This window comes from Cebidichthys violaceus, unplaced genomic scaffold (assembly GCF_023349555.1).
Source record: "Cebidichthys violaceus isolate CVI_PGR_0920_01 unplaced genomic scaffold, fCebVio1.0.p SCAF_29, whole genome shotgun sequence".
NCBI classification, from domain to species: domain Eukaryota; kingdom Metazoa; phylum Chordata; class Actinopteri; order Perciformes; family Stichaeidae; genus Cebidichthys; species Cebidichthys violaceus.
The window spans coordinates 2,747,230-2,759,042 of NW_027176472.1; the positions used below are offsets into that span (position 1 = coordinate 2,747,230).

Sequence of the window (11,813 nt, forward strand, 5' to 3'; positions counted from 1 at the left end):
ATTTTCCTCTCCAGGAATCTTTTCCCACAGAATTCTGAGCAAAGCTTGAAACCCGTAAAACACACAAAGTGTTCTCGAACGTCAGAGAGTCAGAGATCATTAGAAGGAGAAAGGACTCATCATACACCCTTCCCCCCTCCTCCTCCCCCCTCCTCCCCCGGGGGAGCAACGTGATCAAATTAACCGCAGAATGTGTCTGAACTCGTCCTAAATGGATTTTTTTTTAGGGGTCGACGCCGAGGGTCAAACGGTCACAGGGGTCGTCTCACCCAGCAGAGAGGAAAGAGACAGAAAGTACTTTCCCCTCCAGGTACCGCTGCACCGACGTCCGTCAATCGGCCGTAAACATCCGCGAGGAGTCCACGTCTCACGCGGGATTAAATATTGACCCAACAGGGCGGAGCAGAGACACCTCCACCGATGCAACAGCTCCTGACTGACACCATCGCTGTGCGGTGTTTGTGTAAGTGTGCTGACGCTTATCGTAAACGAGGGATCCGGTTTCGCGTACGCTCGGGTCACGGGTGTCGAAGTCGACGACCTTCTCTCCCGTTGCGACTGAGACTCGGATACGTTCAGGGTCGAGAGGTCACGGAAAGTTTCACCTCTCAAATGTCATGTTTCAGTGTCAAGTCCATAAGAGGAGAGAGTCAAACCGGTGGTTCTGGTTTTGAACGTTATCTCCGACATCTTCAGTGCAAACAAAATAAGAGGAGGCCGACCCGTCTGTCCGCACCACGGATCACCCGTCAATCAAACCTCAGAGACGTCTCAGAGTTCCTGTCACTGAAGTTCTAACTGATGTGTTGCAAGTCAGAGTATTTTTCTCTCTCGGCATCAACGGGATTCTTCTCATCACCGTGTTCATGTTTACACACATATATAATCTGCTTACATAGAAGCACAACTCAATTATTACTCATTAAAATAGACGTTAATGAGCGTCTTAGGAGTGACTCGATGACTTCCTGTTTGCAGGTGTGAACGTTAGAGACTTGCGGTCACATGACTGAGGCGAGTCAGCCGGCGTCGAGCTGTGGGGGAAGTCACTTCGTTTGAGTCACAATGCAAACAACTTCTGAAGGAGCACTCGTGACTGTGTGGTAGAGTTGGGAGGAGGACAGGAAGACTATTGTGATCCATTACAATAGATTCATGTCAATGTAGTCCTGCATTCAAAATAATCCAGAAGTAAAAGTATCTTCAGTAAAATGTCTCCTGGTGCTGAAGCAGCGCGTCACTCTTACAGCTGCTTTAGTTCATTTATATACAGCTTGCTAGTTTAGTCCAGTGGGTCCCAACATAGGGGCCGGGCCCCTCCAAAGGGTCACAAGGTAAATGATTAACCGGAGAGAAGAAGAATAAACTAACTCTAGTCTTAGTCTCATCTCATCGTCAACCGCTTATCCGGGATCGGGTCTCGGGGGCAACAGCTCCAGCAGGTGGACCCCAAACTTCCGTTTCCCCGGTGCCACATCAGCCAGCTCTGACTGGGGGGATCCTGAGGCGCTCCCAGGACCAGTTTGGAGATATAGTCCCTCCACCTGGTCCCGGGCCTCCCTCGGGGGTCTCCTCTCAGCCGGTTCGTGCCTGGAACACCTCCCTAGGGGAGGCGCACAGGCGGCATCCTTACCAGATGCCCAAAACCACCTCAACTGGCTCCTTTCCACGCAAAGGAGCAGCGGCTCTACTCCGAGTCCCTCACGGATGACCGAACTTCTCACCCTATCTCTAAGGGAGACGCCTGCCACCCTCCTGAGGAAACCCATTTCGGCCGCTTGTACCTGCGATCTAATTCTTTGGGTCACGACCCGGTTCACATGACCACAGGTGAAGGTAGGAACGAAGGACGTAGATAGAGAGCTTTGCCTTGCGGCTCGGCTCGAGTCTTAGTTCTCAGTGAAACGTTGATCATCAGAACAGAAATTTAAATGAAACCATCGTCCACGTTTGGAGGGGAAACGTCTCTTTGGTGGAACAAAACGGGACACTTTTGTCTTTGTAAGAAGTCACAACCCCCCCAAAAAAGTAGAAACTTTTGTTGTTTTATTTTGAAGTAAAATTTTAATTTGAAAGGTAACAATCCGTCAGATAAATGTACTGCAGTAAAAAAAAAAGACAATATCTTCCTCTGGATTATAGCAGAGTAGAAGTATAAAGTAGCAGAAAGTGGAAATACTGGTAGCTAACGGTGCTAACGGTGCTAATGATGCTAACGGTGCTAACGGTGGATTGTGGGCTCTACGACGCTGTTCGGTCTGAACGCCGGCAACCTCCGTTCTGAATAGTGAAGTCAAACGCTTCACGTGTTAAAAGCGTGGGAACGCGGAGAACAGAGTGACGAACACAACAAACAAAATGCCCAAAATACTGCGACGTACAGTACGTCACAAACGAGCAAACACAGAGCAGGTTGAGGGGGGAAGTTTACGCTGAAGGCGGGTGGAGAAGTGGAAGGACTGGTTTCAATCTTTTGCATCAACAAGTAAAGCTCACGCGCTTCCTTCATGCGTGTTGTAAGTGGAACATACAGCAGAGACATCTGTCATGCTGTAACAATTAGAGTGTCTCCTTGTTGGAACAAATGGGACTGCAAACACACACACACACACACACACACACACAGAACAAAGCAGTGAGAGTGTTTAACAGAGTTAGTGGTTGGCAGTGAAGATAAGGACGACTTATGTCCTTAAAACGTTCACTTAGGCGTTTTAAAAAAGGCTCCTCGGTTTGGATCACGATCAAAGGAAACACTGTTCTAAAAGTGCTTTATTGAATAAGTGGATAAGGAAACAATGACTTTGCTCCCTGATACTTTTGCATTGTTTTTGATAATTATCTGCCTGAACAGCAGACACAAAGGACCTGAGTGTAATGTCACGCGGCTCATAATAAATGGTATTTGTCAGCACTTTAAATGAATTGCGAGAGTTGAAGCTGTGAATCCAGATAACGGTCAGAGAGGTTGAACAACATCGTGGCTCCATAGTGTACCGGTGGGCATTACTGCATAGTCCTCTAAACCATTTATCACTGACTGGGGGGGGGGGAACTCCAGCAGCACACAAACCAGCCTTTTTACCTCGGAGTAAGAATGCGCAGCAGTGTTACGTAAGTGCAGATCGCTCACGTAATCCCGCCGATGGGACGTCTCACGCAAGCCGCCTCGCCTCGGTCGCATTTTTCGGACGGTTCGTCTTTGTTGTCGAGCAGCTTTTCTTGCAGCCGACGCACCTGCTCTTAAAAACAAATCAAGTGAACTCGCCTGCACCAGCTGCATCCAGTTGACTACCTGGTGGCGTGGAAATCAAATCACGGATGGAGTACTGAAGGGGCCTACCGGGCACGGGGCCGGGGGCCTTCACTTACAAAATGTCACTTAAAGAGTTACATACCAGGTAGAGACTTCAAATAAACACAAAGAAACATTAAAGGACTACAAAGAGACACACAAAGACATCAAAGAGACCAAAACCAATGGATGTAAAACAGCTGCAAAGAGACACATAAAGACTACAAAGAGATGCAACACAAATACAAAGAGACACTAAAGAAAGAAAGCTACAAAAAGACCAAAACTATTACAAAGTGACACAATAGAACTACAAAGAGACACATAATGACGACAGAGACACACAAAGCAACTACAAAGAGACTAAAAAGGACTTCAAAGAGACACAAAGCAACTATAAAGAGATGCAAAAGAAATACAAAGACACACTAAATAACTACAAAGAGAGTAAAAAGGACTTCAAAGAGACACAAAGCAACTACAAAGATATGCAAGACAGTGGCAAAGAGACACAAAGAGACCACAAAGATACACATGACTATCAAAAGAGACACAATATTATTACAAAGAGACTCAAAACATCTGCAAAAGGGACAAAATAACCATAAAAAAATACAAAAAGACTAAAAAAACTACAAGGAGACACAAAATGACCACAAAGAGCTGCGTAACGACTACAATGAGACACAAGACAACAACAAAAAGAAGCTTAACAACTTTAATGTCTCTTTGCTTTGCTACTGTGTATGAAAGGTGGACAGGTCCTATTTCAGTCTCGTAATCCGCCGATGTACCACATCACACATACATGCTCCACCCAGTTACATGTTTAAGGTACTGTGCATCAGGATACGACCACGGACCGCGCTGCTTCTGTCGGCCGCGTTAACGGGCAACACCCACTTCTGGAAATCAGTCAAATGCTTCAAATGCCAAACTATAAAAACACGACACAGTCACAATGTCCTCTCTCTCACTACAATCATGCATTCAACATTGTTTACATGTTAACATGAGTGCGATTGTTCTCATGTTGGAGATTTACATAAATCAGTAGCAGACTTTTTTGTTGAACCCGTTCAGACGTTCGTCACATCGAACGGAATCTTGGACATTTTTTTTTTTTCAATAACCCAAAATACGCGTTAAACAACGTTACCGTGTTGCATGTTCTGTGGCCGCACACCGGGTTCTCACATGTTCTCGGTGCAGCTCGAGTTGTTCCTTTCACACAGGAACAGGGGTCTATTTTTTGCATCACAAGTTTTTCTGAAATGTTACATTTAAATATGCAAAAATTCTTGTTTCATTTCGTTCCGACGGGGACCTGAAGCCGTTAATCTGTGCTCTCTTCAAAGACACCAGACTCCATTGACAAAAAAAAAACAGTACTTTTACCTCGCAGCTCCTGTGTTCTGAGAGGTAAAATCACTGTTTTTATGAATGGAGTCTGGTGTCTTTTTGTAGAGATCACAGACAACAGCTTCAGTTCCGTCTGACAGCAAAGTAAAGAGGTTCATGTAATTCTTTTAGAAGAGTAAAATACGTCCACAGCAGCTCCATCTACTGTAGAAGAACCTCATGCACACACACACACACACACACACACACACACACACACACACACACTGTGGTTGTGTGAGTAATCTTACTCTGTGGTATTACCACTTTAACCACCGGCTGGTACAGAATAAACTGCACACACACACACACACATATGCGATACTATCAGAGGGAGTCGAGTACAGTAAGATGATTCAGGGGAAATACATGGAATGCAAATGTGCGCTTGTGTGTCTTTGTGTGACATACTGACAGTGGAGAAGCACCCCCCCCCCCTTTACAGATCAGGTTAAACCTGCCCCCCCATTACCCTCTCACACTCCCATAATGCCTCTCTTCTCGCACTTTCTCCCCCGTTCAGCCTTCCTACACACGGTGTACGGTGCGGCCTCTCGCTCCTCTGCTGCTACACCGTGCATGCGTTCATGCAACAACAACAACACACAAAGACGTCAGCATGAAGTCAGCGGCGTGTGTTACATAACCAACATCAAGGCAGACGCACTGGACCGGATCCAGAGTTAACTCGAGACGACCGTCTGCGCCGTGAATGGCCCAGCGTTTCATAAAGGAACTCTGTTCTTTGTCTGAAAGGCTGCAGAGAGATTTTAATATTTCTGAGGAAGGATGGTACAGTTCAACAACAACCAACAACCACGTCGCGTTAAAGAAACAAACGTGAAGACAAAGATGTAATACATCTGAGTGGCTTTCAGCAGGCGGTAATTAACACTATGTATCTCTGATTAATTCTGGTTGAGGACATATTCTCATGGACAGTAATTGCAGGATTGCACAAACACACTCGCAGCTATTAACACCCACAGTGTTCATTCACTCTGTGAACAGTGAGCTTCATGTGCTGCTTGATTCCACAACAAGAATCCAAATCCATCTGCAGCCACACAAGAAGGAAATGCTGCTTTGAGACTTATATATATATATATATATATATATATATATATATATATATATATACATATATATATATATATATATATATACATATATACATATGTATATATATATATATATATATATATATATTAGTGCTGGGCAACGATTTAAATTTTTAATCGCGATTAATCACAAAATAATAATGAATTCAAAAGTAGTGTATTGCGCACTTTTATTATCTACGTCATGTTTTTTTATGTTTGTTAAATTCTCAGTAGCGATAACTAAATGATATGCTTATTATACATATTCCAAACAAAAACACTTTAAAAACTCAACAAAAATAATTTTAATTAATCATTTATTTTTTGCTTTTTTCTGTATTTTGGTCAGACACATATGCAACGCTGAGTACCGTGTAATATGTGTGGTATTTGTTATAAATGTACGTTGGTACATGGAGGGACTTGGGACCCAGGGGAATGAAAGTGAAGAAAACAGGAAGTGACGCCACACAAACAGCTGTTCGCCACTCACTGCCCGGTGTTACAGTTTAACCGATGCGTCTGTTGTTGTCGTAGTTACGGCAGCTGTTGCAAATTGACGCGTTCGGCTGAAGGTCTCCAGTTAACAGGGTCCCTGGTTAAACCGTAACACCGGTTCTTGTGTTAAAAATGTCCGCTTGATGCGTTAAAGCGTAAGACAATTATTTGTGTCTCGCAATTGTCACTAAAATGTCTTATTCATGATTCAAACTGCAAAACAGTTATTCACAAACATGAAGAGGTGAGTGCAGAGTGTAGTAGTTGCATTGTGTAATTGTGCTAAAATATCAGCCTGAGTGATGTGTATCGCAAAGTCCTAGTTAGTTGCCTTTTCTCGGCAACCATGATTGCCACCGGGACGTTGACTTTAGGTTTCACCCAGGACACGAACAACGGTCTCCTGGGTGAAAATCCTGTTTGTTGTCCAAAACGTTGACGTTGTGAAAACGGTGGCGGTTAGATTTAGGGTCGACAAAACTACTACGTCATGTGACTGAGTGACGTAGCGTCTGGTTGGTTGCGACGGTGGATGAATGGGTGAAAAAACAAACAGGACTTTCACCCAGGAGACCACTGTTTGTGTCCCGCGTAATGCAAATGTCATGCAAATTATTCACTTTCTCACCAAGAAAGTGAATAAGTGAATAAGTTTTCCAAATCGTCGAAGTCAGACGATGGTTCACGATCTACAAACTGAAATGTTCCCGGTAGAGTCCACTTCTTTGATATCTTCCTGCTGGAGAACAAACAGACTTTCTCTCTCCACCCACAGCTTCCAACACTCTGACAGAACGGCTTCGATGAAGTGGCGCCGGGTAGCAGCTAAAGGTTGCAGCTCATGCCTCGGAGTGTGAGACTGTGAGCGTTGTCAAAAGACAATTTGTTCTCTCTGACGAAAGAGAAAAGGCCAAAAAATGAAAAGGTCAAAATTAAAATAAACCACACAGAAGATCTGTTGTCGGGACGCCCGGACTCAGAAGTTCTAAAACCTACAGAGCGGCTCTGCAACACGAGAGAGACCCTCAAGAGGACTCGTTGTTGAATTCAGCAGCATCCCAGATCACATTTCAGGGAGAGTAGATGATGAGTTTGTGGAGACGTGTAAAGAAACGAGCGACAGAAACGATGAAAAGAAAGGCGAGTTAGTAGAAAACCTGAGATATTACTCGTGTGACAGACAAGGACATTAGATTTCACTGATCCTGATCCTCTATCAGACCTCCTTCAGCAAACAGACCATCAGAGAGAAGATGGTCTATTTCTATAGAGTTATTCTTAATGCACAGCTCCTGTCGCCATCTTGTTTTTTTATCAACCAGTGAACAGGAAGTGACCATATTTGGACTGAGGAGGAGTGACGTAGAGACGTCGTATACGTCTCTGGTAGAGACCTGCCAATCACAGTAAGTCCCCTGCTTTATGGTCTGTTTGACTCTAAATGGAGCATAATGTACTAAATGAACATCATGCTGTATTGAAGAAGACTGTAAACTAGAGATTGAGACCATAAACTCATGTTTACAATGTTTACTGAGGGAATAAATCAAGAGAGAAGTAGAGTCATTTTAGACTAGACTTCTATACAACCAGAGGAGTCGCCCCCTGGTGGACACTAGAGAGAATGCAGCCTTAACACATGAAGCTTTGGCTTCACTCAGCAGAACCGGAGGTTGTCGCCTGATCTGGACCAAAGTAGAGGACTGACCAACATTTCCATCCCTAAAGTCTCAAAAGCTGACATCAACTGTTGTTCAGCTTTAGTCTCCAGACTAACATTCAGACATTCCCACCACATAAGAGGCACATTGACTCCTGCATTGACTCTGGACATCGCTGAGTTGCTGAATCGCCCAACACGATTGTGAAGAGTGAAGACGTCTGTGCATGTATGTGTGTGTGTGTGTGTGTGTGTGTGTGTGTGTGTGTGTGTGTGTGTGCCAAAGGTGAGAAAGCAAAGAACCAAACACGCCTTATCAAACCAAAGTAAACAAGCGCTGCAGGGTGACCCGGAGGCCTTTTTTTCCTAAAGATACTCACTGAGTCATGCTGGTGAACTTTGAAGTAGATCACAAACACTGACGGAGCCGCTGACGGATGACGCTCGGTGACGACACAGAACAAATAAATGGAGGCAAAGCTGAAGACCGAAAAATAAGTGAGGCTGAACACGAACCACAAGGCTGGAGCGCTCTGGAAAAAATGACGACTGAGTCATGAGCCGCTTTATGAAAACACTTTGTGCTAAAAAAAAAATGTCCCGGCGGTGTGAATATGATCAGAATATTAAAACCACTGTAAGCAAACACTGCTAGCCCGACAGCTGTCACGTCAAACACAACCCTGTATTTTAGACATTTAATATTTCATAATGTCATTTGGTGGACGGCTGATTCATTGCTTCTTACATGCAGATCTCACAGCTGGAAAATGTCTCTGGGGTCTGTTGCCATCCTGCAGACCGACCATCGCCGTGTGGACAACACAAGTTTTCACAATTATTTTAACGCATTTTTACCAACATCACAAAGACCAGGGCTAAAAAAAAAGAGGACATTTTAACAAGACTAAGAGTCTACAGTCATGCTAGGTCTTAAGGCTTCATGCGTAATGCTAGCATCAGCATGCTAACATGCTCACAAAGACAATGTTAACTCATGTTTACCGCATTTGCTATCTTAGTTTAGCAAACAATTGATGATATCTGGAGATTTCTTCATGCAAAGTTGTTATGAGTTGTTCATTTTTTACTCTGTTTCCACACAGTTCGAGCAACAAAAGCAGGGAGATTCTGACTTGTGACAACAAGCGTAAGCAGGGTTCATCCTCTGGGGATCATGAACGTCTGCACCAAATTTGATGGCACTCTGTCAAGCAGTCGTTGAGATATTTCAGTGCAGAGGACCGACATAAACGTCCAAGGAGCTAGCTAAAAACGGACATGTGTAGGACGGAACATTTCTTCTTTAAACGTTTTTGTAACTAAGACATCATGAAAATGAGCCGTGCAGAGTTTACCCTTCATAAAGAATAAAGTGACAGAAGAGACCTGGAGAGACGATGGATATATGTGGGGGAAAACTTTGTGTTATAAAACAGAAATGCAGGAAGACGACGAGCACTGCAGGATTCTTGTTCGTGCAGGTTCAGAGGAACTCAAGGTCCTCCCTCATCGTCCTCTGAAGAGGACCAACCTTTATTCCAGGGAGAGATTCCTTCATGCATGCGTGGTATGTGAGTGTTTTTTGGGTGTGATGTGTCACCTGGAGCGACAAAACTCTTCTGACTTAAGAACCGCTGGAGCGTTTGATTGTGCAGGCTGTTCAAAACGTGTTCTAGCAGCTCACGCATTTTAATGAAATACTCCCAGAACGCACTCAAAGCTGAATGCGTTCAATTTGGTACTAAACCGATTCAAATCTGTCGATTTCTTCTTACGTACATTTCTCCATGGAGCTCGAAGAGTAAAACGAAGTTTGATCTGCAGCGGTGCGACGAGGTCTCGACTTCTCTGTGACCCAGATGTCAGAAAACCGACTCTGTCACCCTGGGATCCTCCCGTAATGAAACCTGGTTAGTGACCCAGTTTAAGTCCTGGCACACAAACGGAGCCGAACTCTCCTGGTGGGAGAAAACTGAGTGTCTTTGATCTCAAACAAAAGCAAACCTGTTTGTTTTTGGCAAGTTCATCTCTTCGGTGCAGAGGGAAATATCTCAACAACTGCTGGATGGAGTGCCATGGAATATTGTACAGACGTTCATGGTCCCCAGAGGATGAACCCGACTGACTTTGGCGATCATCTGACTTCTCCTGCAGCGCCAAACGTTGAGGTTGATGTTTGATGATTGCTTTGATACCGACGTTCATGATCCCCAGAGGATGAATTGTATCTGATTTTGCCAGTCAACGTTTTTTTTACTCATTCAGTGAAATGCTGTAGCTTCTGACATCTACTGGATGAATTAGCACAACATGTATATTCAGATGCTGCAACCTCAGTTGTGCAGATTGTCACTGAGAATAAATGTGACTTAAGTATAACTTAAGTACCAACAACAGATCATCGTCTGCAAAGTATATAAATGAAGTTCTATATGTTTAGGTGCCGAGGCAGGTCAGACGCAGGACGGACTGAGAGAGAACGAGGCTGAGCATAACACCGTCGCTCTGGTAAAACTGGTTTCTTTATGAACGGATACAATAGTTATCAAGTTAACCCACTAAATATCCTCCTTTCACCACGCTTTAGAGTCAAATACACCAAATAAAATCCCCCGATTTGAACCTGACCGACTGGAGGCTTCAGCATCGGCCTGTTCATGGTCACGCGTGTTAAACGTGTTCGACTGGCTGCGCTCTATGAGGAACATTCGCAAACGCTCACACACCTGCAGAGACTTTGCTATGAATTGTGGGTAACTCCCTTGGGCAAAGTCTGCAGAAGGTGCAGACTTACGTAAAGTGTTCATAAAGAGCTCAAAATATCTGAGAGAGACTCAAACTGCGGAGGAGTTTGACAGGACAGGTCCGTGAGTCTGAGTGAGTGGAGGTTGGGATTGGGCCAGCATTTCTGCAGGATTTTGCCCACGGGTATTTACCCATAATTCATAGCAATGTGACGTTAAACACGGCGTTACCAGGAGGAACCGGAGAAAAAAAAGAAAGGTAAACAAAGACTTTTTGGGGAAAAAAGTTTTCCTCCCTGGTCTCAATAAAACACCTAAATGTCAACGTGTGAATGTGTGTGTGTGTGTGTGGGCTCAAAATCAAACGTGAAGTAATAATATAATGATATGAAATATTAAAAAAAGGTGCTTCAGACGCTGCATCATTATCAGCTGGAGTGTGGCGCCCTCTGCAGGCCCAAAGCAGAACCTGCAAGTTAAATGAAGTTTATCAATTTTGTAGAATTAAAGCTTCAATTTAGCTAAAAACTAAATGAATTATAGTTTGAGTGGAATATGAGTTTGTCTCCTACTGTCATTATGAGCGAGAAGCTGCGTTACAAATCACAGTACTTTGTATATTTTACTTCTAGTACACACTAAAGCTGCCGTTAGTTAAAGTACATGCCGTTACATCATTCAATCAGGAAGTACTACCTCCTCTAAATGTTCATGTTCCTCACGGAGCTTCACGTCGGATTGTATTATATCTGGATGAACCAAGAAAAATATGTTTGATTCTCAAGATACAAACGTATTTATTGATCCAGGGGTCTGAAAATGACAAAAAGGTCCTTTTTTGGGCTCTTATTGTGAAACTCAAACAACACAACGAGACTCAATCGGCACCATGTAGCTTCTGTTCTGCAGCGTTGAGACATTCATCGTGTTATTAACTCTACGTTAGCATGCTAGGCTAACAAGCTACAAAGCAAAGAAGCTACATTTTTTTTTGCATTTTTTAGGTCACAAAAAACAAGGCTCGGTAGTTTCAAACATCCAGATAACATTTTATTTATTCATTTTTTTAAAAACAAACAAAAAAAAACAAAACAACTCTTGTGGTTTAT

General features: G+C 43.7%; 1 protein-coding gene across 1 annotated transcript in view; it reads right to left on the bottom strand.

Annotated features, from left to right (window-relative positions):
- Positions 1-11,741: 11,741 nt before the first annotated feature.
- uqcc1 (ubiquinol-cytochrome c reductase complex assembly factor 1) overlaps positions 11,742-11,813 on the bottom strand; it is an 11,173-nt gene continuing 11,101 nt past the window's right edge. The window contains exon 9 of the mRNA XM_068722245.1: positions 11,742-11,813. This exon is cut by the window's right edge and continues 759 nt beyond it. The gene's annotated coding sequence lies outside the window, so the exon portion shown is untranslated.